At 48.8% G+C, this 27,591-nt stretch overlaps 1 protein-coding gene across 2 annotated transcripts in view; it reads left to right on the top strand.

The window, feature by feature from the left end:
- SAMD11 (sterile alpha motif domain containing 11) overlaps window positions 1-27,591 on the top strand; it is a 220,359-nt gene that overhangs the window by 65,992 nt on the left and 126,776 nt on the right. For both annotated transcript variants that reach the window (XM_040533325.1, XM_040533324.1), the window contains exon 11: window positions 14,771-14,865. The gene's annotated coding sequence lies outside the window, so the exon portion shown is untranslated. The remainder of the gene's footprint in view (window positions 1-14,770; window positions 14,866-27,591) is intronic.

Genomic DNA, 27,591 nt, shown 5'->3' with positions numbered 1-27,591 from the left:
GCAAAGAACTTTTTTTTTCCTGCTGCTTCTGTGCAGGGGGCAGGGCAGAGGTACCATCTCTGAAACTCCTCTTCCACACGTATGGTGCCGTGGGAATCCAGCCCAGACTAGAGTGGAGCCTAGCCCCAGGCACAGGGCCTTGGGGAACAGCTGCCAGCATCGAGTTCTCCTTTAGCTTCCCTCCCCGCCCCTCATCAGCAGAGACTTGCAGGTGGAGCTGAGCTTTTCCTACAATTCCGAGTTGCAATAATGCAAACTAATTGCCAGGGTGCAGGAAAGAAAGCTGAAACACCTGCCAAAAAGATAGAGCAGTTCCTTTTACTTCCATTTTCTGCCTGTGTGAAAATAGAGTAAAAATTAAAATCCTGGGGAGCGCTCACACCCTCTCAGGCTGCAGCTGAATGATGGAAATATTTGGAACTTCTCTGCTAGCCTCTGTGGTTTGTTTGATTTGGGGGATGCAGGCGGTGTAGAGCTCCCCAGTGCCCCATGCAGAATAACGTGCCTTCCCTTAGACACCACTTTAGTAAACATTCTGGGTAAATGTTGGGTAAGAACTGCCATGTTAGATTTTCCTGGCGCCTTGATTTCTGCTTTTTTGTGCCTAGTCTTGGTGACAAGGGATTCTCCCTAGAGATAATGACTTGAGAGCAGTGTCATTTCAGTTTTTATTGATGCTGTGGTCTTGCACAAGTATGAAAGAATAACTTGGCAAGAGGTGGTGGTTTGGAGAGCAGTAGATAACCCCCTCTAAAGAGAAAGGCATTAAAAAAAAAAAAAAAAGGCAGCATTAACTTTTAAGTTTGGATTTTCCAAGAATGAATGCTGGACAGATGTAAGCCCTGAAATATGTGATTAGTTCACTGTGTTAAAGGAGTGCAGCTCCTCTGGTTTCCTGGTAGTCTGCATCAAGAACTTATAAGACAATCAGCAACTTTCTTTGGGAGCCCTGTTCTACAGACCCTGGCCTCAGTGAAAGTGCACATCAGGCGGTGTTTACAGGGTCAGGACCCAGGGGACCTGCGATTTGCTCCATCAGTGCCACAGAGCACTCTTGTGACTTAGTAACACATTTCTGAGTAAGAATGTAACTCCATAAATCCAAAAGCCAAACTTTTAATGTGAACATCACAAATTCTTTTGCCTGAACTTCAAACGTGATTGGATTCATTGTTTAATTTTAATCAGTATTACACAATAATCGCTCGCCCAATTTTATTTCCAAATCTCAATCCACCTAGCAGTTCTGTACACGAATGGCCCCTTTGTGTTCACGAGCATCAGTCGTTAGTAATTCTTAGCTGGATTAAATTATTAGGCCCTTATCCCGCAGACGGCGTTGGGTTATGGGTAATTGTACTCGGGGATTAGCTGACTGAGTTTTCTGGTCTCATCTGGGTGGAGTTGTTTGTAAACCACAGGCGTTTGCGAGACTCGAGATATTAAAGAATGCTGTGGCATGGTTCATTTACTTTCATATTAAGCACGCCTATAATACCAAAAATTCTGGGCATTAAATGAGATAAGGAACATCTGAAAGGAGGAGATTTATTTGTACATATTTCATCATACAATTTTCTGTATGTGAAAGATGCCTAAAGCTACACTGTTTGAAGTCATTCTCTATGGCTAAAAGCGTTTAAGGACATTTGTTCCCTGGCTTATATTTATAATACTGTATAGGCAAGATCTGGTATTCAACACAGAAAAAACTGTCTAAATTTTGAATGTAGGAATTTCAGGATGGGGCCCAAAATTGGATGAGCTTTAGGACGTTGCCTTCCTTCGGGAGCACCCAGCACCGCCTGCAGGATGAAAGCTGGACTCCTTGGAGCAGTGATGTGATCTAGGGGCAAGTCTTCATCCCTCCACGATAAGCAAAGCAGAACTTTTAGACAGATGATAAACACCCAATAATCTGTGCTACTAATGGAAACGCCAGCGATCCGTTAGCTCCTTGGCATCGTGGCCAACCGGTTAGCAGCAGCCACCAGGCTCGCCCAGTTCCCAGCCACCCGTCCTGGTTGGGATTTCTGTGGTGCAATCAGCCTGGATCAGGGCACAGGAATTCGGGCCGTGTCCACAGCTGACTTGCCCCAAGCAGTTCACCTGGGCTTCTCACGATCCTACAGACACCGTTGCCTCACGCAGCACCCCTGGGCTCGATGGCTGAGATTACAGAGCTGTTACCTGGCTGGGCAGACAGGCCCGTGCCCTGAACACGTCGCCGCTGTGCTCCGCAGGATGAGGCTTTCTGCTGCTCCCCAGCCCTGGTGGACAAACTTCTCCCTCCTGCCCTCCTCCTGACCTCAACCTGATCTGGAGGAGCCGCTCCTCCTGAAGGTCAGAGATAATTCACGTGGTGTCGTGCTGTGTCATTCAGGATGAGTGACCGCACTGGTATGATGAATGGGGAAGGGTCAGGCGGAGCGCTAACCCTAGGAACAAATCCGTGGGGCCGCCACCGGCATTTTATTTAGCGTCTACGCAGCGCCTTCCAGGCTTTCTGCCTCAGGAATGAGCAGCTCGTCCCTGAAAGGAACTCAGCATTTTCCTCGTTTTTCCCCCCCCCTGACTCCAGGAGAAGGAGAGGGTGAGAAGCATTTGCAATTCTGTAAAACTTACGAGCACAATGGGTAGCCCATCTAATTGATAAGCAGCCTTAAATCTCGTTTTTCAAGGGTTTGTAGCGTGGCACTGAAAATTGCTGAAACTTGGCATTCAAAGCTCATCTGGGGAGCAACTCTTTTCTTCCCATCTCTTTTTTTTTAAGAGATTGCTTTCTCGCATTACCTTGGATCTTTTCTGCTCCGCGGCCTCCCCTCCAACCCCCCGCTCCCCCCCAAGTTACAATTTCTGGCAGAGTTTCTCAGTGAGCAATTGCTCACAAGGGCTCCGAGCTCTGCCATTTTTCTCCCAGTGGGAGCTTCATCCCTGCATTTTTCTGGAATTAAAAAAAAAAAAAAAAAGTCCATTTCTCAGGGTTTTGTTACCTGAAAGAAAGAACAAACGATGCAAAGGCCCGAACAGAAATTTCTGCAGTGCAATGCTCTTTGTACCTACGGCCTACGTGTTAGTTAAAATCATGTCTGCAGAGGGCCCACAAAAATGCCTTTAAGACAATTAATTTCCATTTTAGATCAGCAATGAACCCTGTTTACTCGAGGGTTTTACTCCACTGGCTATACCACTATAATTGAAACCATATAATTTCTCTAAGCTGTGCTAAGATAAAGCACATATCATGACGGTGTAGAGCTGCATCTTTTTAAGGGTTGCACTCATAGAGCTTTTCTGATTAAGTCAAATTCTTCTCTCCCAAATACGGTACCAGTATGCTGGAGAAAAGGCCATACCAGAGCTAAGAGATGAGCCTAGCTCTCACCTTCTGGTTTTCAGTGTTTCTGGACTATGGCAGCAAGGGAAAGGGTCGGATATAGGGGCTGATTTGCAACGAGCACACTTGGTGTGCAGCACAGGGCTGAGTTTTGGGGAACACTTCACTGCCGTGTTAGGGCCACCTCTGGAAAAGCTGTGGGATGGGCTGGGGAGCAGAATCCTGTGCGTTTGTTGTAGCATTATTTTCCTCTCCCGGTCAGCTTCTTGCCCCAGGAGCGTGCTAACAGCGTGCTGTCAGTGCCGAGAGGAGTCTCGGCTCCGATGTGACAGATGTGGCCCTTTGTACCGAGCAGGTGAGTTTCGTGATGAGGTGTGAGATTTGCCACCCCTCCTTAGGCAAGATTTTCATTGAAGTCGGCGAGACTTTTGCCAGATCTGCATTGTCAGGACTCCTTCCTGGCTCCTGCTTGCACAGCAGTATGACTAAAATGCTCCACTATCTCATTCCCATTTTTTTTCATCACCTATTTTGGCAGGGCTAGCATCGTGTCCCTGGCCAACAGGTTCCTACACTGGGATGCACTCAGGTAAAATTACCACCGATTCTACTGGAAAGTTTGCCTGCCTCAGGTCTGCAGGCATGAACACAAAGCCTCTTTCTCCTGTTTCCATTATTCCAAAACAGCTTAAATTTTAGTAATAAAATATTGCAGGCATTTAGTCCATGATATGGATTAGGGCCCCCTTGGCCACTTAGGAGTAGCAAACATAATTTAAATGGCAGATAGTTTTGTCATTTGAAAATTAGCTATTCTGTATCTGAAATAACCGTTTTTTGTGGTGGTTGGCATGGAAACAAGGAGAGCCTACAGGTCCTGCTCCAGACACCTTCGTAACCCCAGTAGAAGGTAATGGGAGCCTGTGGAAAGGCTCTGCAGCTCTGAAAATCTATGTAAAATATCTCGCTTTTATCCTCCAAAAAGACCTGATTTTGAAAATTAGCTTTATTCTGAAGTCTTTGCTGAAGTGGCGACTTGCAGCGGTCTGAGCTCAGGTTGTGTATTTGGAGTTAAGGTTAAATATTTCACGTGTTAGAGCTCCTTCCACACCGGCTGGTTCCTGTGCTCTGCAGAACAAGGACACAACAGTCGAGGGCCCTCCTGTAGTTAAGAGGACACAGCCCTGCTCCTGTAGGTGTCCTGTCCCTCCGTGCTAGAGCTGAACATCGCTGGTGGCACGCTGCTACTATCCTCAAGCCGTGCGGTATCAGGTAGAAAGGGTCTTTGGTAACTATGGCAAGTTTTGCCCCATTTTTGGATAGGTATTAGGCTGAGTCTTGTCGGTAATTTGTAGAGATTGCTGTGCTTAATTTTCTCATCAATGCCGTCTCAAGAGAGGAAAAAAAAAGTCTTCGATATGACTTGATGAGATGGGGCAAAACATCATCATTTAGTGATGAGGAGTGATGGCATTTCACTGAAATGTCATGGCTTCAGATACAATCTGTCTCTCCCATTCCAAAATGATTTCCAGGAAGGCAAAATTGAAAGTGGGACCATAATGATAAATGAGCGAGATTTTTAACTGTCTCGTTGAAATACAAAAAGCCCTTCATCTTACATAGGAAGGTTTGTTTTTTTTAGTGTTTGAAAATAAAGCCAGAAGGAGGACATCTCCTTCGAGACCTGTCGGGTCAGGCACGGTGGTGATTAAAACGCGGTCCTGGTCCTAATGCAGTTTTTAAAGTAGCTGCCTGATGTGGGGTTGTGTCAGATCTCCTGGTTGAGGGAAATGCTGACGGAAGGAAAAAGAAGCACGGGGAAACAACTTGCATCGTCTTCCTCACTCTCCCAGAACCTAAATGCATCTCCATGTGAGGGGGCAGGAGAATAAGGTGCTCATCCCAGTTTCTTCCCCTGTAGACCACTTTCTCTTAAATATCCATCGTGCTGAGAGGGAGACGGGCAGGGGGTGCGAGGAGTTGGAGCTGTGCTGTGCTGTATCTGGTGCTGCAAAGCTTCTGCAGGGTGGCGGTGAGGCCTGGGACGGACGGCTGTAATTTACAGCTGAGAACATGCTTTGTAGGACGGACTGGGGGAAAATTGAATCTCGAAATGATTCGCTTAGAGCCGAAGCCTGCCTCCGTGGAAAGTCTCGCTAGGTGTGGAGGATTTTCTGGCAGACGCAGCTCGAAGGGATGGGGCCTGGAGCACGACTTCGCCTCTTTCTTGCACCGCTGCTGCTTGGAGACCACCTCCGCTGGAGCGTGGCTCTTGGTAACTTAGACTTTTCCTGTCTAACACCGGTGTCCAAGGGTCAAAACAGACACAAAGACCTCGGCGTGGAAGCTGCCCATCGCTAAAACATTCAGAAAAGCACCACAGCGGACGTGTAAAAGGCCGGTAACGGTGCGCTGGTGTGCCTACATTCGGTGGGCTGCTGCTGGCTGTATTTGCGCGCACGACTTCTGCGTTTTATTTTTGCTCTTTTAGGGGATTGTTGGTGAGCGCTGCAGCAGGACACCCGTGCTGCGGCTCTCCTCGCACCGAGGCTGTGGCCCCCCGGAGCTCATCGTTCCCCCCCCCGCAGGGCGGGGACCCCCCGGGAGCCGTGGCTCTGCGGCTGCCTGGCTGCGTGCGGCCGCGCCTCCGCGTTCCTCTGCTATCAGCCCTGCTGGAAAAAAAGAAAGAAAACAAGAAACCCTCATCCCCGGCCGCCCGGGGAGCGCGTAGGCGGCTGCGGGGCGTGCCGAGCCGAGCCGAGCCGTGCCGAGCCGCAGCGCCCCGGGGGAGGCAGCGGCCGGGGCCGCCCGGTTAATTGGGACCTGGCGGCGCCAGCTGGGGCCGGCCCCGGGCAGGGCTCCCAGGGCACCGCTCGGCCCCGTCCTTGCGTGGGGTTTGGGGTTTTTTGCGGTTTTTTAATCTCGGTTTCCTCCCGCCCCCGCCCCGCGGATGCCGGAGGCTCCGACCCGCGGCTGTGGGCGGCCGCCGGGGCTGTGGGGTGGGAGCTGCGGCTACGGGGGGTGGAGGGGATGGGGAGGCGGAGAAGACCCCTCGTCCCCTTCCCTGTCCCTGACCCTGTCCCACCTCCTCGTCCCTGTTCCCATCCCTGTTCCCCTTCCCAGCCCCTTCCCTGTCCCTGTTCCCATTCCCATCCCTGTCCCCATCGGTATGAACTGATCCTGGTGATGCCAGGGCTGGGGGAAAGCCTCTGTCCCCAGCTGTGCCCATTTCCCAGACACAGATTATTCACCAGGTCCCTCTGATGCTGCCCATACTCACACAGTTTAATGAAGTTCTGTCTCCCTGTGCCTTCATGCATGCTGCCAAGCACGCGCCTTGACATGACACATGTCTATGGCATGCTTTTTGGTACATTTATTTTTCTTTTTTTGCAACCAAACCGATTAGAAGAAAGCCTTTTATGAGGGGCTTACAGCTGCGTGAGCCTGCATGTAAAGGATTTCCTTGGAAGGTTTAGTGTTTATCCTTCACGTTGCAAGAGCAGTTAAACAGCCCGGTACGTTCTCATAGATAGATGCAACAGCTCCTGGACCTGACGTGTGCATGAGTCTTGCTGGTTGCAGTGCTGAGCGTGTTCAAAGTGCTGTGGAGCCCAAGGAGGAAAATTGCAATGGTTTCTGTTTCCTCCTGCGGCATCGTACAGTGAAGGGGTTGCGGGGCGGTGGGTCCGTGTGGACCATGGGCATATCAGCAACTGGGGTTCGTGTTTGGCCTTTTCAGGAATACACGTGAAGGTTTTGTCGCCAGTTGAGTTCAGCTGCTGGGAGAACTGGGAGAATGGGTTGTACTGGGTTGGGAGATAAAGCTTGCGTCAGCTTTGGCTGTTAACGTAAGGGGGAGACGCGGGTTTGGGGTTGATGAAACGTGAAAGTGGAAGGGGAGAGAGAAGTACAAGGCTTCGGATGCTGTCATAATTATTGCTCTTTTTTAATAAGAGCTGCGGATGCTTATCACCTTGGTGAATCAGGTTGCGTTAGGTGCCAACATTGAGGCACCCACATTTGAAAAGTGCCAGCTTGCTGGCAAGGTCACAACAACTTGGTGACAGATCTGGGAACAGCGGCCGGGTCCTCACCCCTCTGCCACCGCCTTGGGCATGGCGGAGGGAACCAGGGAGCTGTAACTTAGGGAGAAAGAAGTACCATAATGAAGATCCTGCAGGAGACAGCTCAGATGCCTGGAAGGGAGAGGCACAGAGCTAGAACTGAAAAGATGAAGGACCTCATTGAACCTGAAGTGCCTCATTAAGTGCAGTACAGCCTGAGCGTGCACAACGGCAGATTTTTCGGGAGATATGTGGAGAGCTCAAACTGGGAGGGGTGGGAGAAACGGAGAAAACAGTTCCCTTCCAAAAATACTGAAGTTGAGTAGTATTAGATATAAGGAAGAAAATTAATTATTGTATGCTTACAAGGTAGTAACACGCACCGTCCGTTTTAGCACAGTCTGGTTATGTGGCGCTGCCTGTGTACGAGGAAACAGAGGTGTCTGCTGTTCCTGGCTCCGGATTCTGAAACGCCAAATGCTTGCTCTGTGCCTCATTTTTTCCACAGATGAGCCCAGGGTAATAAGTTGATATCTCTGAGTCTTTCTGCACAGAAGTGTAAGGCAGTAAATATCCATTGGGTCTGAAGCAAAAGCAAAGAATAGATATACTCATAGGAAATTGATGTGGAAATTCAACCAAGTATTGAAATATTCAGGAATATTGAACAGCAAGTTGTTTGCATGCAGTTCTTAGCACTTGGGGATGCTGCTTCTGAAGTGTGGTTTATTTGGCGTTGCTGCTACATCAGGAATTGAACTAATATTTGCCCATGTTTGGTGGTTCTCTGGCAGCCCCTGGTGCTACCGGGAAGCTGCGAAAGGAATGTTTGCCAAGCGCGTTGCGACCTTCGGGTGATGGCTGCTATGGCTGTGCAAAGAATCACCATGAATAAATCAATGGCTTGCTGGAAAAAAAAAGAAGAGAAAGGGATCTGGAGAAGGACAGCTGCTTGAAGAGCTGACCTCTTAGGAAGAGGGTGACTGAGGAACTCCTGCCCGTGTTGCTCTAGTGCTGGGATTCCAAGATGTGAAAATAGGAAGTGCGCTGTTTCTTTTCAAGGGTCTCAGCCACGCGCACTGCTCAATTTATCTTCCTGGCTGGACCTACGCTGATAGCATTTAGCCTTCCAGGGGCCATTTCTCTGTTATTATTCTGATTAAGCTGGCGAAGTTTGAGCGAATGATGCGGTGACTTGCTGTGACTTCCAGTGGCTTGCTGGAGAAAGGTTTGCAACTAGACTGCTCGGCTGAGGAATTGTCAGCCTGGTTTTAACTGGGTGCTGAAGTCAAATACCACTTAAGGTATCTGTTGTATTTAAACCCAGGGAAACTGCTGGACAGGTTCCTTTGTAACCTCCTCTCAACATCTTGTCATTGCGTCACCAGAAATTTCACACGCTTCTGCAGTTTGGTTTCATCTTTTGCATGGGAGGTGGTAGGCAGCCAGCTGTCGCGGTGAGCGATGTGACCAGGGAATCGGGGAGTGTGGAAGTGTCGCCAGGTGTGGGTCCTCCACGAGGCAGCATGGAGACAGCGTTTTGATAAAGTCCTGCCTGCGGCAGGCTGCCAAAGTCTTTTACAGAAAGCATGGCTTTTGCAGGTGTTGATGGCAGCAAAACGGATTTGGAATGGGTTGCGATAAAGGGAGTTCTCCTGGGAGGTGAAAAAAGGAGCGGTAAATATCTGAAAACCGCTTGGTCACAGAAGGAGCGAAATGTGCTTGTTGGAGCACTCAGGGACTGGCTTCTCTTGGACCAGACAAGGTAGACAATCTGGGGACCTGGTCAAAGCCTGAGATTTCCATGAAGTACTTTCAATATTCTCTCCAAGGATAGGACTTTTCCTGACCCAAGGACTTAAATAAATTCCTCAGCATTTTGGTTCCTCAGGTCCCAAAGGGACAGTCACCCTTTCTTCTAAATGCAATGAATCAGAAGCCCTCGTTTCAGGTGCCCTCTTGGCTGATCCTGCTTTGAACCCGGTGTCTTTCTTTCATCCTTATTTCTGGGTCTTTCTGCATCCAAGTAACCTTCTGCTCACTCATCTCTCCAGTACCTGCCTCCAGTCATGATCCCAATCTTTGATTTCAAAGGAACTAGATGGATTTTCTAGCCTAGTCTGCAGCTTTAAACTGGAAAACGCAAACTGGGAGCTAGGAAACAAAGCAGAGCAGTGATGGGATATGTGAGTCTGGTGGGGAGAGAATCAGGGAGAAGCCCAGGATTTGTGTCCAGTAACCAGGAAAACGTACACAGTACAAAATTATTGCTTTTGCTGATGTAAAGATTATATTTTATGTCCGTTAGTGCATTTCTGTGATAGACCTGAGAGGTTGCTGCCATGATCTATAAATCTTTGTTCTGAAGGGGTTCTGTGTGCTGGTATCCCTGATGTAGAATTGTTTTAGGGACAGATCTGATAAGTGATAAAACATGCAATTACTTTGTGTACGTTCTCTTTTGTTTGTTTGTTTTAAATACGTGCATTACAGCCATAACATGACTGCAGCTATAGTCCCTCCCCGTTAACATTTTCAACACAGGCTCACTTACCCTGGGTGGGGCTGAGCAGGAGTTTTCTAACCCAGGTACTCGGTGAGGTAGCACTGGTGGGCTGGGGTTTTGTGTCAGCAGCACCTCAGTTTGACAGTGGTCTACAGGATGTCCAGCAGCACACAGGCTTCCCAAACTACCATGCAGTGGGCATCCTGCTACGCTCGGTGAGGATGGTGTGCTCCTCTGCAGCTCTGTTACACGCTGGTGGCAGGTGAGATCCTGGCTGTGCCGTGGAGGAAAAGGCTGCTCTGGTTCCGACAGCGATTAACCCAGTGACACAGAGCCCTGCTGACGGCGCTTCGGCAAATCACAGGAATTCAGGGTGAAGGTTTGGAGCGTGGCGTGAACTGTGGACATGTTGGATGTTACCCTGTAGACATAAACATGGTTGTGAAATGATCAGTGAGTCACCAATGCAGTATAATCACTGGAGACGTGCCAAGCACCGGGCTGTCAATCACTCTCGAATTGACGACGCACCCTTAAGTGTGTGCTACGCCTGCCCAAGGCCCCGATATAAATCCTCTTGCAATGGGGGAACACGTGTTCCTTGTAACACAGGTATGTACACAGGGGTGCCCTAAGCGTGTCACATCATTCTGTTATTGATGGGCACCTCCAGGCCTCCACAGGGCGGCTTGTGCTTAGCCCTAGCAGCAGGAGAAAACACTGTAGAGCTGAATAATACTTCCCAACCTGCGGCTCTTGTTGCACGTGTGTGCTTTGTAACAGACACCTCCAGTGCATGTGGTCACTCCTGCCTCCCACAACCCAGTTGATGCAGCAGGGATTCGGCACTGCAAGTGTGCAGCCTGGAAGGACTCCGGGAGGGAGAGCAGAGGGCTCTGGCTGTAAGCGGTGGCCGGGTTTGCCAGTGGAGTGTTAAAGGAGAGGATAGAGCAATGTGGATACAAAGGTGACTCTAGAATGGGTGCTGCAGAGAAAAGCACTCCCTATCGGTGAGTGGTCGTCCTGCAGTGAAGACAAGGCAAAGCTAGCCCTGTGCCTCCTGACTGCGCTTATCTGTAGAGCTCTGGTGTGCGCAGCCCTTGGCAAGTAGGGTTGTAGATGCCAGACATGCTCCGTCGTCTGGATCTGTCAGCACTTCTTTTGAAGTTGTGCAGATGTTGGTGCAAATGTTCCTGACATGACTGAAAGAGACCCGTCGAATGGAGAAGACCATGAGGCTGACATATGGAAAGGTCCAAGAATTTTGGAGTGGTTTACAAGCGAGCTGCTGTATTGAACAAAGCAATTAGCATCGCTGAAGAGCATTTCAGCACTGTGTCTGAGAAACGAGAAGGATGTTTTGATGTTTCCTCAGCTACATCCAAGGCAACTTCCTAGCCTGCAGCTGAAGATACGGCCATCGTGCACAGGATCCAATTCTGCGCCAGTACTTTCCTCCTGTCCTTTCAAGGCTGGCATCACATCTGCTCCTTTTATCCTCACTGTCTCTGTGCCGAGCAAGCACAGGGATAGCAGGATGCTTACACACATGACTTTCTTGCAGGTATTCCAGCCAGGTACCTGATAGATGCTGGCAGGGTGGTGCAAGCCTGGCGTTTCCTTGCTCTGAGTGTTGCCAAAAACCAGTGCTTTCATTAGAAATGGAGCTGGTGAGTGGCAGAGTACCTGATATCTCGGCAGACTTCGGCATATGCACAGACACAGTGTGGTGCACACACCTCCAGTATCCAGGTGCGGAGGGGGTTTGGGAGGAGAGGCAATACCAAAGTGAGTTTGTGTAATAAAAGATGGAATAACCATCTTTGCTGCCTTTCTCATGCAGTATAAAATAAGACTGAGACTGAGGGGCTGGCTTCTGGCGATCTAGCCATGGCAGCATGAAAAATGAGGAGGAGTGTGATAAGAAACTAATAATTTATGTTCCAAGCACAGACTCACACCAGTGTGGAGGGAAATTTGTGCCAATAACTCCTACTAACTCAGAAAGGCACGCAATCTTTTATTGCACAAATTATTAACGACCAGAAAATAAATGACTCTGTAATCAGATTGGTGCTGCCGGCGCTTTTCGTTTCTCCTTTTATTTGTATAAATTCTGAAGCCAGTCCACCCCTGAAGCTGAGGCAACGGGAACTTTTCCTGGCCCGGCGCCATGCCTGACAACAGAACAGATTAAACGGCGAAACAGAAACGCCTCGCTATCTCATTGCCTATCAGAAATGGGCTTACCCGACAGATGTTTGCTGGCCCCTTCAGCACTAAGCAGCTTTGTAGGGATCCCTGGCTTGGGAGCGCATCGCGTGGTGACCGGGGGAGTCAAACAGCAGTGTATGGAAACGTACAGGGAAATAACAGCTCTCCGTCATCTCTTGGCCCTGTCCCTTTTCAGGCTGCTTTCTTCACATCCTCGCTCTGTCCTCGGGGCTGTTTGTGTTGTGCTCCATATGCTCCTGCTCTAGTTTTTCAGCATTAGTGCTTAACATTCAGCAGTGCTGGGCACCGACAGCAATTGCCAAAATACACCAGAGTTGTGGGTCCTCAATCCTCCTAAAATCAAGTCTTTGGGCCTCGGACTTGCCTGGTAAAAGGAGCATGAGGGGTTGGGTTTATTTAGACAGAGTCCATATGGAAACAAAGCGTGGAATATTTTCCCCACCAGCAAATGATTACATCCTGTGATCTTTCCTGAATTAAAATCTTTATATGATGGTAATGAAGAAAAGAGGCACCGACAGAAGACGAAACCTCTTAAAGAGGAGAGATGATGGCTTTTGGATTGGCTGCAGGCTCCCTTCTGTGTGTCTCCCGAAGGAGGGGGCACAGTGTTCCTGTGGGAGGAACGAGGAGCTTGGGTGTGATGCCAAAGCGAGCTGAGGAATGTGATCTGGGCTCAAGCTAGTTGCTATTTGCAGGAGGCGCAGAGCGAACCGGAGTGGTAGAAGCAAACAACTTTGAGCCCACAGGTAGCTTTGGATCGAGATCTAAGCTTCACTTGAAAGTTATCTCGATAACACACTGAACCCGTATCTCGGGCGGGGTTCCAACCCCGGGGGATATCTCAACCCGAACCTGACGTTTGCAGGACTCGCTGCGTCCCAGCCGTGGGCCAGAGCAGCCCTGCCCTGCCGCCCCGACCCCAGTGCCGACCCGCGGGGCTTTTTGGCCCCGGACCCAAGCCCAGCCATGGGGCCCAGCTCTGCAGCCAAGGCGGGTTTGCTCTGATTCAGATGACCCACAGCGGCCTGACCCGGCTGGGCCTCATTTAAGCCCAATATTTAAGGTTTTTAGGGTGAGGTTTCTTCCATAAGCAGCGTCCCTTGAAGGCGAGGGAGTTGCTCCATATGCCGTTGGAGGCTGCTGGCCCGTGTTAGGCCCGTGTGTTTTTCAGTTGGTGGGGAACAGCCATCTGTACAGACTTATAATTACGGTGGTGCTTAGACATTCCTCTCCCCTCCCATTCCCCCTTCCCGTTTGGATTGTGTGAACCAGATGATAAGGAAGAAAAGTGTTTCTATTGTTAATCCAGCCCATTCGTTATCAACGGCCCTATCTCCCTGATGGCTTCATCTGAATAGGGAGGAGGGGGAGAGTTGCTCTCCCTCTCTCTTTTTTTATATTGGCGAGGGGGTGTTGGTGAAGGTGACCACAGCCGGGCTGCAATAATGAATAATGTGCAGATTGTTCCCGGGGACTGCGAGTGTTTTATTAATGCAGGTTTTCTTAGACTGAATGCCCAATCACCACAGAACCATGAAACTCAAATTGCCTTACAGCTCTCTCATGAACATACTTTTAATCTCATTGACCTGTCGTTATACTGCAACACATAAATCCAAGTTTGGAGATCTTATGTCCAATCATAAATTGGGCTGGCAGACTTCCGATCAACAGAATAAAACTGTCTCCTGTGAGGTGGGTTTTTTATTTGTCAGCACTGTTCCAGCAGACAGAGCGGAGGTGCAGTCAGCTTTTCTTAATAAAGTATTCTTTAAAAAAATCAGAAACCCAGCATGGAATTCACAGGAGAGAGAGAAAAAAAAAATAAGGTGACGTTTAAATAACATTAATGTTGGACGTAAACATAGAATGTGGAAAATTGTGAATTAAGGGGTGTTAGCTTCCACCATCATAGAGAAATGATAGGAAAATAGAAGAGTTTGTGCAGTGGTGTTCAGACACACAATTTTGGCCATAATTCTGTGTGTTTTCTGGGGGCAGGAGAGCACTTGTACCAACTTTATAGAATTCTTTCCTCTTTTCTTATGTCTTTTTCTCTTTTTACTTAAACGAGCAGTCTTGAGGAAATCTAGTTTCCCCCTCCTTCTTGTCATACAGTGTTTTATTTGGATGCAGCAGAGAATGAGGGATTTGAATTTTCTTTGGGTTGGTGGGAAGTTGGATATGCAGGGAGACTTTGCTGTGCTGCTATCAGGTTGGGGGTAGTCATGCAGAAGAATTTCCCTGTGTGAAGAAAGATTACGAGAGGGAAATCCTGCTGGGCGCTGAGCGTGTTCAGGGTGGTGCAGCAGGCCCCTGTGCGAGTGCTGTGGACAACTTCTGTTCTCTTCAATACAAACGTGCCCTCCTAAATGCTGCTAGAACAGGTTTGCATGTGCATTTTCTCTTGATAGATCACTGTAGAAGAAAGCCCTGTGATGGACTTCTCCAGTAGATCACACAACACTCATTAATCCTCAGTGTTTCATTTACGTAGACATCACCTTTTTAATGCTCCCCTGTCGTATGTGTTAGTCCATAAGATAATACGCATGTTGAAAATAATGATTTCATACTCTTGTACTTGCTGAACCGATCTTTTGTCTTCATCTCCCAAAGGGGTCTAGCAGACAGCAGCGCAGGCTTCCCCGAACAGAGCTACCTCCGTCGTACTTTGCATCCTACCCGTCAGAACCCGCTCTGCTGTGAAGCAGGTAAGTCAGTAACGTGCACCACCGTTACACGTGGCTCTGCCAACCTGTGCTGAAGCCGAGCTGGTGGTCTGGAGGCAATGTGTCCTTTCCTGTGTGTGGCTTCTCTGAGGGCTTGTTGCTGCCAAGAATTCTCCCTAAAGAGCAGCTGAAGTTCTGTATTCCTCAAAACGTGGAGACCTTCTCCCAAGCTTTCCAGGAGAGTCTGTGGTAGGAGTGGCTCATTTAAAGAGTTTCCTGGGCTTTTCAGTGTTCTTGGAGTGTTGGCAGGTGAGAGCACCACTAGAACCTGAAGAGCTCTTGCATTAACGTGTTCCAGGCACCTGCACCTCACTGCAGCTGCACGCTGGGCAGGCAGGCAGTGCCTCCAGGTAGCCCCACTGGTAGTTGTGTTGCTCTGAGGTAGCAAAGCTTTGGACAAAAGTGCAGTTTCTGGCAATTGCATCCCTCCGAGTGCTGTTCTGTGGCGTGTCAGCTGCTGCCAGCTCTGGCTCTGCTCCTCAGCATTCCAGCCTTGCCCCCGTAACAATTCAGCAGCAGTCATCTGAGGAAACAAAGTACTTTGGGCTCCCTTCTCTAGGGCTTTCTGTCCTCATGGTATTTTGTTGAGGGCCTCTGTTTTCATAGCGCTGGGATAGATGGACTCCTAAAATATACAGCCAATTACACAGCAGAATTTATTAGACTTTATTCTGGTGCACGTTACGTGGTGGGGGTGGGGAGGAAAGCGCCAACTCTGGAAGGAAACCCATAGCAACTGAAACTGTAAGTGTGAGGATTAGAAGTCCCCATAAATATACCTGACTTTGCCATCACTGTTAATTAAATGCAAGTCATGAAACACGGGCCCAGAGCGCGTCAGTGACAGGGAGCAGCAGCGTTCAGAGGCAGGAAAGAAGAGTAAGGAGGGGAACGGCTCCGTGGCCTGGGGCTGAGACACAGAGCACAGCCAGGAGGGTTAAAGCCACGCAGGTGATTTAGAGCGAGCCCTCCCCAGCGAGGCAAAGGGGACTCTCCAATCAGTTATTAATGGTTCCTGTTTTATCTTCTCGTCTTCATGGGTTTAATTGTGAATTATCTGGTGTGCTGCGCTGCTCCGCTGTGTTTTCTTCTCCTGTCCCAGTGAGGTGATAGAGGAGGATGTGCTGATGCTAACAAGGAAGCCAGGCTCGGGGAAGGCCTGTCCCCTCGCAGCTTTGCCTCAGGGCTGTGCAGCTACGAACTGTGAAGCTCTCTGGGCCTCACGCTGTGATTTACTCAGCTTCTGAGGCCTTCTCCCCTCCAAATAATGTGCCAGGATTCGGCTTCTAGGAGCAGTGGTGCTCGGGTTCCCTCCAGATACGTGTGGCCCAGAGGGCCGTGTCTGAGAGACCAGGATGAGGTACTGTGTTAATTCAGCTCTCCTGTAAACAGCTTCCTCATTTTCTCCCCCTTGTCGTTATTCAAGCATTTTTCCTTTCCCAGCCCTGTTTCGCCTTTGGTAATCTCCCCAGCATGTACTCCATCAGCACTCCTGTGGGGCTTCTGTGCCTAGGAAATAAAGCCCATAGTTCAGCACTATCCATCTAATATCTTCTGACTGGTTTTAATCATAGCATTTTCCATTTAATTGGGAAGGCAGGCACACTTTGCATATTAATACAGCACAGCCTGCACCTCCTAAGCATTAAAAGCATAGATGTCTGGGATGTGCTATGCAGCGGCTGTGAACCTGCTGGGCATCTTTTAGCATCTCTGTGAATGGGATATTTTCAGCAGGGCTGGTTTTTGCCCTCCTGGTGGAAGTCCATTTGAAAAAAAAAAAAAAAAGGAAGAAAAAAAAAAGAATTATTCCCTCAAAAAATTATATGGATTTCAGCCATTTAAATAATTGGTCTGTAGACAGTGCAGCCGTTGCTCTGTCTGTTGTGTCCATTGTCTTTCTTAGATCACAACACTGCTGGTCCCATTGTCTATTGAGGACAGCCAAAGGGGAATATATCATCTTCCCTCCCTTCAGAACTGTTGGTCATGTAGCTCTTTCCCCTTCTGTGATCCATCTATTTTCATGAAAGACCCATTCTTTTTCTTCTTGGCTTCATACTGCCACCCATCACTGGAGCCTGTCTGTGCAAAACCAATAGTTTTGTCTTAATTTCATTGTGGTTTTCATGACTCTTTCTTCTCCTTGGTCAAAACTTTCCTTAGGACAGGCATATTGGTTTGAATTTGGAGGCGGTCTCAGTAGGTCTTTTACTTTTATGGTGAAAAAGCTTTTCAAGAGCACGCTCACACGCACCTTGCCATGTGGAAGGCACGAAGGGCATTTCTTACTGTGATTTACTATCAGCATCAGCTGATGGTGTGTTAGATGCTGTCCAGAAAGGTAGCAAATGTGTAGTTCTGTTAGAAAGAAGAGGTGTTTTTTTAGACTCCAGATAGGTCCTGCTTATGGTTTTCATATTCTCTTGTAGTCTCCCTATCCCCAAAGTTTCAGGTATATGTGGTATATATCTTTAAGGTTCCCGTTCAAAGTCAGGAGAGAAAGAAAACTGATGAGCTGAGTCTGTTCTGACGTTTGCATTTATTTCCATTATTCACAAGAACACAGATCTAGAGCCCTGCCATCTCTGAGAACAGTTGCCCATGGTTTTGTATGGCGCAGTGCGAAAAGAGAGGTGTGCATCAGGCAGTAACTTGCAGGCTGTGTGTGGCAGGGATTTTATCTTCCTTTCTGGTTGAGGCACACTGGCCACAGTGCTGGGTCTGTGTAATTTGTGTTGATTAGATAAGCCTCCCTGCTTCTCCATTATTCCTGTTGAAGCCTTCAGGAAGTACCTGGGTTATTCAGCACCAAAGTAGCTTCCACTTCTCCTGGAAGAAGTCTGGAGTGCTCGGGTGCTGCTGTAAAGCTCGTTAGGCTCCCAAGCGCTGGCTCACAGCTCCGCAGAAGTGTATAATGATGGCCCCGGGGGAATGGCGTTCTTAACTGGGGATTGTAGGGTACGATCTAATGCTTTGTCCTGTGTTGGTCATTGTGATCCCAGAGCGAGATCCACAGTACGCAGCGGGCACTTCTGTGGCTTCACCTCGTAGCTTGTGCTCAGGGCCATGTCCCTGAGAAAGGGGTGAACCAGCGATGCTGTACAGCCTCACCTGCTCTGATGCCACACAGAAGCCTGTTGGGTGGGCACTGAGAAATGCTTGTGTATTTAGCTTCCAAGCTTGAGAGGATAACACAGATGAGGCCAGATGAAAAATAGGTAGATAGATTGGTTTGGATTATAGATTGTAACCGCCGCCAAGGCAATGCAGCATTTCAGCTTTCAGGAATACCACAGTGTCCAAGCCAATTCTGTCCTGGTTATCAATAGACTCAAGAGATTATCAGCAACCACAAATACGTTCTTTTGCTCTTTGTGTTTTTGTCATTCTTCAGTGTGACAGCAACCCCAGAAAGTTTTCAGGCATCGTTGCACCTGGGACCTTCTGGAGGCTGGTCTCTTGTGAGCTGGTGTCGTGGGAGTTGTGACTGCTCCCGGCTCCAGTGTGTACCATGGAGAGGCGATCCAGCAGAGGCGCACAGTTTAATTATAGAGGGAAGGCTAGGTCAGGAAATCTAGCTTTCCAGAAGTTGGTGGTATGATAGCAGAGGGTAAACAGAGCCAGATCTTGCATGCTGCATGTGTTTTCCTTGCTGATCTGTCATTGCTCCTGCAGCCTGTCAGTAGTCCTAGTCACTCCTGCTTTTCTGGTCTAGTAAGAGCTATGTCATTGCGTCTCTGTCTTGACCTACAGTTCCCTGTAGACTTCATAATTATGGCCTTCTTTAAAACAGACATCACTTACCATGCCAGAAATTGTCGCGGTGTGGGGGAGTAGATCAAAATCCATTAGGGAACAAGAGGTGACTGGATTCATTTCCACCTGAAATTTCAATTAAGCATTTCAGCGTAAACCAAACCTAGACAGAATGACTCTGTTTTTTGAATTTCAGAATTGGTTTGTCAGGAAGAAGTAGATGGAGCTTTCCAGAGTTTAAAAGTCTACAGCAGCGCTACAGACAGCTAAGTAGAGCTATAGATAGCTGTAAGTATTTCAGATGTTGAAAGCCACAAATATGTAGAGGTTCTCCTCACGTTAAATTGTCTGCTGTGTCTGAAAGCTGGGTATCCCAATGGAAACAGTCAAAACAGATTCTTCTACTCGTTATTTCAACTAGAAACCCGGTCGTCTTTGTGTTCGTGGACCCTTTTTTGAATATCTGGACCCTTTTTTGAATATCTGATTGATACTGAACACCACGCAGGGAGGCATTTCCTTTTTTTGAATATCTGGACCCTTTTTTGAATATCTGATTGATACTGAACACCACGCAGGGAGGCATTTCCTACAGAGGTACCATGGCTCACCCATTACTGCTGTTCACTCTGTGCTTTCTTTTATGGAGAGGGGCCGATAGCCAGCCCCATCATCCGTGTTGTTACAGACATTGTGGATAAGAGTTGTGCTGCGAAGCGCCTAACCCATTTCTGAACAGGGAGGTGGGCTCCTCTGTGCTTTGCTGTTTCCGTGAGTTGTGTTATTTCTGAAGTAGCAGCTAGCAGTTCTCCGGTGCTGACGGCATGGCTGCATCCCAGCGCCTGTTGGGCTAGAAAACTGGAGGCTTGAGCTGAAACCTGCCAGCTGATTGCCAGTACCTTTGGGGAGACAGCTGGCTCTCTGTGTCTTAACAGCAGCAGGCGGAGTGTACGGATACCGCGCCTCCAACCCTGGAAAGCATCTGCTTGCAGCACCACTGTGGAAACAGAGGAATAATACTGCTGGCATTCTGCACCAGGCAGGAGTATAGAAAAGAGGAAATTTTGAAATGGCAGTTGATCTTTTTGTAAAGGAGCTTAGGTTTTCACTGCCTTTTTAAAATTTCTCTCTTTTTCTTTTTCTCCCCCCAGATATTTCACAGGTCTGGGCTATTTAACACTGACCCGTAGTGAGTGAGTGAGCTTCTCAGAGTAATTTGGAGGTTTCTTTTGTTAAGTGATGTTAGCCAGAGAGGCCTTGCATGGCCTTTAGCATGCACTAACATTGAAGACAAGATGTGACACCCAGGTCCTTCTTTTTTCTTACACACAACACCTCCAACCTTCCCCTGTTTCTGCCACTTTCTTTTTCCGTATCCCCAGGAGACTTATTTAAACAATTTTCTTCGTCAGTCTGTAATAAAGCGCAATCACTGACCACCTATGTTGCATTGGAGTTGTGACACATAGTTATCAAGGACCTATATCAAGTCAGAGAAACATTACGTTTCTTATTCTCAATGGACAGAAAAGAAAGGAGGATCATAGAGGCTTTGTTTGTTTGTTTGTTTTTTGTTTTTCTTATTTTCTATCTTATAGTGAGACCGTGAATTGCCCTGAAAGAGCACAAGAGGTTGTTCCTAAGGCTGGAAGGCATTAAAGAGTCGAGGCGGTTCTTGTCTTTAGCACAATATGGTTTTTGCAGTGGTTGTTGCTGCTTAAAAGAGGCCGGTAGGTACATGGCGGTAGCAGACTGGTGTTTCTGGAAGTTCAGTGCTGGGAAGGGGGGCTACAGGCAGGATAGCAGAGATCTTTGGCATTTCCTGGGCTATGAAAATAGTTCTGAGTTCTGTTCTTTCGACTGGCGACAGGAGTAAGGTGCCTTCTTATTTACTAGAGACTTCTGAAGATGGCTGGGGGGAGAAAGTAAAGAGAGAGAATGGCTAGAAAGCAACCAAATCAGCAGCTTAATCAGCAGCTTGTTGCTGCGAAACACAAAAAGGATATCCCAGAAATTTAGGGACTGAGAAGCCACTGGACTGCTTTGAGTCCTGGTGTTCTTATTTGACTGGAAGTCCCATGCTCCTGGCCCCTGCCGCGCACATCTTCCTGAACACGTCCTTCCACATAGTTGGTGTGTGTCTATGAAATGAGACGTGTACTGTGTGTGTATACATCCACACGCACGCACACACGCACAGAGCCATGTACAGAAGCCATGCAGATCTGGGGGACAGCCTCGGGAGTCCCCGGAGAACAGGCTGTTACTGCACTTATTTTGTGTCACCCTTATTTCTAATCAGACACTCACACATGCACACACCTCTCACTGGCTCTCTTCAGCCCTGTATCTATTTTCTTTTATTATCCTGGCAGGAGACGAGCTTCATTAGGGGAGTGGAGTCTCTAACAAGGATGGGGAATGGCAACAACAAAAGGATGTAGCAATATAAAGTTATGTCAAAAAACCTTTACAAGAAAAACGGCTGACATTAGAAACAGTGTGCATTAAAAATTCAAGACGGTTGGAAGCAGGGGCAGGACTGGAGAGAGAGAAACAAATAAATACCCAGGCTTTAAACTAATAAATCCTTGTATTTGGGAAATGCATCAAACCCTGCATGCTATTAAAACTGGCTTTATTTCTATTATTGTTAATAACAATGATAAATATATTTTTTTCTTGGATCTCAGTGTGGGCTATCTGCATTTTAAATACACACTTAACTGGCTAAGCAATCTTTTCCTTGTACTGTTTGCTGCTAATATTCAGTGACTGGGAAGGCTGCTTCATTGTGCCTGAGATGGAACTGGCTAACTGGGCCCGGCAAATCGTTTTGGCTGTTCCTTGACCAGCAGCCCCAATTCAGTCAGCTCCAAAAAGTTACTCCAACCCATCCACCCTGTTTCTTTTGGCTGATCAGATAATGCCGTCGATCCAGCTATCCCTGGTTTTGGGTTTGTTTCTTTTTCACCGTCAGGCTCTTTGAGAATCTGTTGACCCAAACACAAAACAGCCGTAGGCTAACCTGTGGGTAATAGATTAATTCGTTTTTGCAGGGAACTGAGAAATCCAAATCTATGTGCAAAGGGAGAAGGATTTGGAAAGGAAAAGTTAGACTGCTGTGCTCTATAAGCATTAGAAAATTAGGATTTTATTCTTATCTTAGCATCCGGCCCTGAAGGTCTCTAACACATACTTGTTTCCCTCCTCCCCTGTGAACTGGCCAACACACCCGTACAGAATAAATCTGGATCCCGAAGTCCAGTCCTGCAATTAGCAGAGGTTGGAATCAGAACTGCCACTTGTGTCACCTGCCTCTAGAGAGCTGAAGACCTGGGTGATGGGCAGCAAGCTTCTTTCTCACCGTCTGGCCGAGCCGCACACCTTCGTGGTGACGCCCTGAAGGCAGGGGTAGGTTTGCCATGTTGTTCCCCTAATTCTGAGAATTCAAAAGAGGCCCTGGATTCTCCAGCCTGACCAGTCTACTCCTTCCCACCTGCTCTAAATTCATGCTGAAATTGCGATTGCTCCCCCCCAGCTCCTGAGCACGAACTTGCAGTGGCAGACGAGCGTGCCCGATGTTTTCCAGGCGGAGGCAGAACCTCTCGTGGTGCTGCTTTATCTGCTTCTCGGGGTGTGTTAGCAGACGCCGATGGGTTACAGCACCGCGTCTGGATTTCCTGCGGTGTGGGGACCTGGCTTCCCAGCCTCTCCTTTGTGTCAGGTTTCTCCCACTTTTTACGAGGCTCATTCATGCTGTTGTAATTACAGACTTTTATAGACTTTCACCAAACCAGTTCTACCCACCTTTGGTTTTAAATGCAGTTAAACAAAACACGGCAATGCACAGAGGTTACCGGTGGTTCTTGGGGAGTGTCGGAGGTTGGGCAGGGTGTGGGGGCAAAGGGTTCCCCTCGTCTGAGAGGACAGCTTGCTTTTGTTACTTCTGTACAGCCAGCATGAAAAAAGGCTGAGAAGAAAACTCCCAAACTGGGTGGCAGACTGTCACCCTCTCCTAAAGTCTGACAGCTTTAGATTTAAAAATAAAAAAGGTCCCAGAGAACAAAGGAGATGAAACGAGGAACCTGTTTCTTTGACACTTTCAGCTTTATTGCTTTAGACATGGGAGCAGTAGAGCCATGCTTAATAAATCCTGGGATTTGGGAAGTATATCAAACTCTGCGTGGTATTAAAACTAGTGTAATGCCTAGTGCTACTGTCTGCTCTTCTAGCCACTTTCCAAATGGCTCAAACAGTCTGCCAGGTGCTTTAGACAGGTCAGAAAAAGAGACTCCTACTCACAGCTCTCCCGGTATCAGTCTCTGTCTGTCTTTACCTACTCGTCCTTCCTTGCTTCTAACCCAGCAGACAGACATAGGCTTGTCTTTCTGTCTCCATTATGTATAAATGTATTGGTTTTACATGAAGAATGGGATATTCTGCTGGACACGGAGGATTTTTTCCTGTTTTCTTGCTACAGATGTTACAGGTTCCTGGAGGTCTCTTTCTCCCCCTATTTGTGTCTCTTCTCCAGTTTTCTTTCCTCAGCAGCACAAGGTGGGGTATTGCCGAGTTCCCTGTCTTGCTCTGCTTGGTCAAGCAACAGAAAATCTCCCCCAGTTTCTTCTAGCCTTCAGGGAACCGTATCGTGCCTCGACAGCCAAGCAGCCCACCACCAGGTTGGGATCTGTCGCCCTTCAAAGCCTGCTCTCTGTCGTGGCGGCGTGGCGAGGGAGTTATCCTGTTGTTTGGAAGTGTCAGTGGCAAGGGACAGCTGTGTGTTGTGGTTTGCTTAACGCCTCCTCCTCGGTTTCTTCACGTGACATAATGCCACCCAAACCAGAGGGAAAAAAGCTTTGCGTGCAGGCAGACGGAGGAGCCTGGGAGCCGGGTATTTTTCAGCTCCCTCTGTGATGTTAGTTCATGACCCTCTGTGTCGTATAATACCTGTGCATGTTTTTTCACTGTCCTTCCATGTGCAGTAGGGCAGGGAAAGGAGGGAAAGAAGGTGGTGAAAGGCAGCTGGGGTCAATCTGTTGACAGCAAAACATCCACTAAGAAAAAAATGTTCACTTTGAAATGCCGTAAAACAACCTTCGTTTCTGTATTTGTTTGTACAGTTGTGTGTATGTATGCATGCAGGCTCTCTGTCTCTCTCACAGTTCTCCTCTTAATATTATTCATCCTTATTACATATCATTATTCTTTATTATGATTTATCTGCCATGCCACGACTATTATGATTTATACCCCTGCCCCCAAAAGAGCTTACAGAAGGCATCACATGGCGAGAAGATAGGCATCCCTGCACAGGGGAAGAAACGTGGCTTTCTCCCTGAGCAGTGAGTCTAACTTTTCTTCTGAGCTATAATGAACCTCAGTTCTTGGCTTCAGCGAAAGGCTTTTGGTTTGCTTGTACCAAGGCTACAAATCTAGCTTTCACCCAAGGTTATGGTCCCCAGATCCTTTGCTGCTGAGCATGAATAACTGCCAGCAGTGTCAATGGGAGCTGCTTGCTGCTGGAAATGGGGGAATAATGTCCCTACCTTCTCCTGCTGCTTCTTCTAGATCTTGATTTTCATCTTGCCTATTAGAGAGATTCATCTAACGACTGCCCTTACAGCAGGCTGATCCTTGTTTTGGGTGGCGAGAAAATTCCCTGGACTGCTCTATAACAGCTTCACTCTGTGCTGCTCTTAAAATGATTCACAATTTAGGGACGTTTCCACAGATCAAACCATCCCAGGAGGCAGCATTACCTCTTGGGTACATACGTGTAAGTAACAATGGCCCAGCAGATGATGCTTTCTGCGTGCCAGTAGCATTTCGGTGTTCACATGAAGGAACCTTAACCTGTCAGCTGTTTGTGAGCAAAAAGGTGCCCTCTTTTGTCAGTTGTGCTGCTTTGTTGAAGGACCTGAAGGAGTGAATTGCCACGTCTCCAGAACCTGGAAATTTGCTCCTCTCTTTGGTAAGAGGATGACTTAGCTCCCCAAACCAGAACACTGAAGGAAGGAACCTGCTCTGCAGGCTAACGCCAGAATCTTCAAAGCAATGTAAAGGAGACCAGAGCTGTCTCCGAAGGAGACTTTCAGAACTAAGTGTTTCGGGAGCACAAGGACTTGTGCTCTCCACGCCCTCAGACTTTTTCACTGGGAAAAAAAATGTGCATTTTTGCAATACAGGGACTCCATTTTTTTATGGCCAAGGCCTTAGTGCTTCATACACATTAAAATTAAAGTTGGGCCAGACCTTGAGCTCCTTTGGAAAGGCCAGTCAAGACAGCAGCAGGTAACAGGGAGAAAAAAGAGGGAAGATGAGAGATCATAGGAATAAGAGAACCCCGGACCTTTCCTTAAGAGAATATTGCTGTTCCTTTCGAAATGACTGAATCCTCTTGTGTGCCCCTATGTTTGCCTTCAGCATCTTACTGTGTCCATTCCATGTTTGGTGTGCAGGCGCTGCCACCCATAAAGCCCATCCCCAGCCGTGGCTGCATTCCCCCTGTCCTGCTCTCATCCCTCCCTCATTACCGTGCTCCTGTGACTTTCCTCTGAATGCACACAGGAAGTGGCAGAGCTGTCAGAAAATCTGGATTTCCCGGAGATGATGTTTTTCATGGCAAAGAAGGTCAGATTTTTTTTGTGTGTTACGGGAAACCCATGACAACGATAAAAACAAAAATGCCCCACCCTCGTGCTTCGTTAATGGCCGTGATTTAAATGGCCCTGACGAGAGGGATAATCGCAGCTGGGGAAATGGGTCAAAGGCAGAAAGAGGGAAAACTTTGGAGAGCCGCTTTGGGGATGGGAATACAGCAGTGAAGTGCTGTTTGATGACATGGATGCTCGCTTTTGGCACAGGTCGTGCATTGTAACCTGGCATAAATAATCTTTGAGGGTGGCCAGAGCTGTGTGCAGCCCGGCGTGCCTTGTGGAGCCCCCTTGGCGATGGGATGCCTGTGCGGGGTAAAGGAGGAGTTAACCAAAACCTTCAAACGCAACCAGCTCCCCTGTGGCAGAGCCGAGGAAACGAGCTCCGAGCTTAGGTTTCTGCACAGTGTTTGGGTTTTTTGATCTGGCATCCAGTTTGGATGCCTGAAGTTTCTAAAGCTGGCCTGGCGTGACTCTGATCCTATTTGAAACGTTGGCAAAACTCATGTGGAATTCAGCAATGCAAGAAAGAGCCGGGTTTTGGAGCGCATCAGCGACTGGGGACAGGGACTGTCATTTGCCCTTTGTCTGTACGGCACCTAGCACGACACGGTCCTGGCGACAGGAGGCTCTGAGACATAATGGCAATGCAAACAGCAAATAACAACGTTTTGTGAGGTGAGCAGGGCTTAGGGCAAGCATATGTATGTCGTATGCATGCATGTGTACGGGTAAGTGCCAGAGGCAGGGACTCGCAAATATTTAACCACAATAAACAGAGACACATTTTCTTCCCTTTTCCTGAGGAGCCGGTCATCCATCCAGCTATTTTATTTATTTATTAAGTATCACTGGAGATAGTTCAGCAGCAGGGGCGCGCTGCTCTGTCTGCCGGCCGATGATTGCCATCAGGCTGGAGAAATCAGTCATTTCTGGCAAGAAAAAAACTGTTCGGTGGGTTAATGATGCAGGGTAAATACTGACAGTGGCCAGTGGTCTGAGCACACCAGACATGACCTAAGGGAATCATAGATTCTGAGGGGGCTGCTGCTGCTGCTTCTCCGTAATGTGATTGCCTCTTTATAATGGCCTCAACTTTTTTTTTTTTTCTCCTTCCCCTTTATCATTATTGACCAAGGAGCATCAGTGAGGCTGGAGAATAAATAGTTCCCTGATGGTTAACAACAGGCCCTCCACCGACTGCGAGGCAAGCCGGGCTCCCCGCTCCCCTTCTCCATCATCACGACAGAGTGCGGGGAGCACGACAGGAGGCTTCCCTGCGGGTGTGGGGCCAGGTGAGCGCAGGCTCCGGGACGGGCCACGGGCACAAACCCCGGCCCCACCGCTCCCCCCCTCCATCCCCAGCCCCGTCTCGGCGCTGCTGGCCGGGGCTGTTTGCACAGCCTCCCCCGGCTGGGGCTGGCTCCAGGCTCCCGGGGGCGGGAGGTGCTGCTTTTCCAGCGGGTATTTGTCGGGTCAGAGGCTGCGCCGCCCGCCGGGCTCCGCGCCTCGCTCCCCGGGTTATTTATTGCCTCGCTCCCCGGCGGCAGCGCTGCGGCTCCGGGGCTGCTGCCAGCAACCCGCGGCGGCGGCGGGGAACCCGTCGGGGGGTTCCCGAGAAGCGACGGGGCCGTTTGTGTGTGCTTGTCCCCAACCCCGGTCCCCGTCCCGCTGCCCCCGCTCCCGGAGCTGGAGGCTCGCGGTCCCCCGGGGGCTGGTGCCGCCGGGGGTGTTTGGTGGTCGGGGGGGGGGGGGGGGGGGGGCTTTTGTGGGGGTTGGTTGATTAAAAGCAGGCTGGAGCTGAGTTGGAGGGAAAGGAATCTAATCTATTTCTAATCGGGGTTTGATTTGGTGGAGCTGCGGGCAGGGTTAGGGCACAGCATCCCAACCTCCAGCGAGGTCCTTTGGCTGAAACTCCAGGCACCCCAACGGGCTCGTCCTCTCCTCCCTCCAGCACTAGGAAGTCCCAGCGGGGAAAATTTTGTCTTTCAGGCTTCTCGGTGCTTGCAGCCTTCACCAGGAGGTCGGGGAGGATGTGCAGCCACCGAGTGCTGTGACCCCGTGGGCTCTGGGGCTGGGCACAGCTGAGCTGGAAGGGGGACTGCAAAAGGACAGGGCTGTAGCTCACCTCAGCACTCGAACCCGAAGGTCAAAGGATGGGAGAGAAGGTGTAAATGTGCCCGTGATAGCCTTTGGAGAGCTGTAGGCGGTGTGCTTGGGTAGATAAGCTCAAGTAGTGGGCAGCCCGGCCTGGAGGACGGGGTTGGAGCTGTGTCAGCCGGGCATATATGCG

This window comes from Cygnus olor, chromosome 21 (genome assembly GCF_009769625.2).
Source record: "Cygnus olor isolate bCygOlo1 chromosome 21, bCygOlo1.pri.v2, whole genome shotgun sequence".
NCBI lineage: Eukaryota > Metazoa > Chordata > Aves > Anseriformes > Anatidae > Cygnus > Cygnus olor.
The sequence above is the reverse complement of the archived record's forward strand: the minus strand, read 5'-3'. Positions and strand labels throughout refer to the sequence as shown.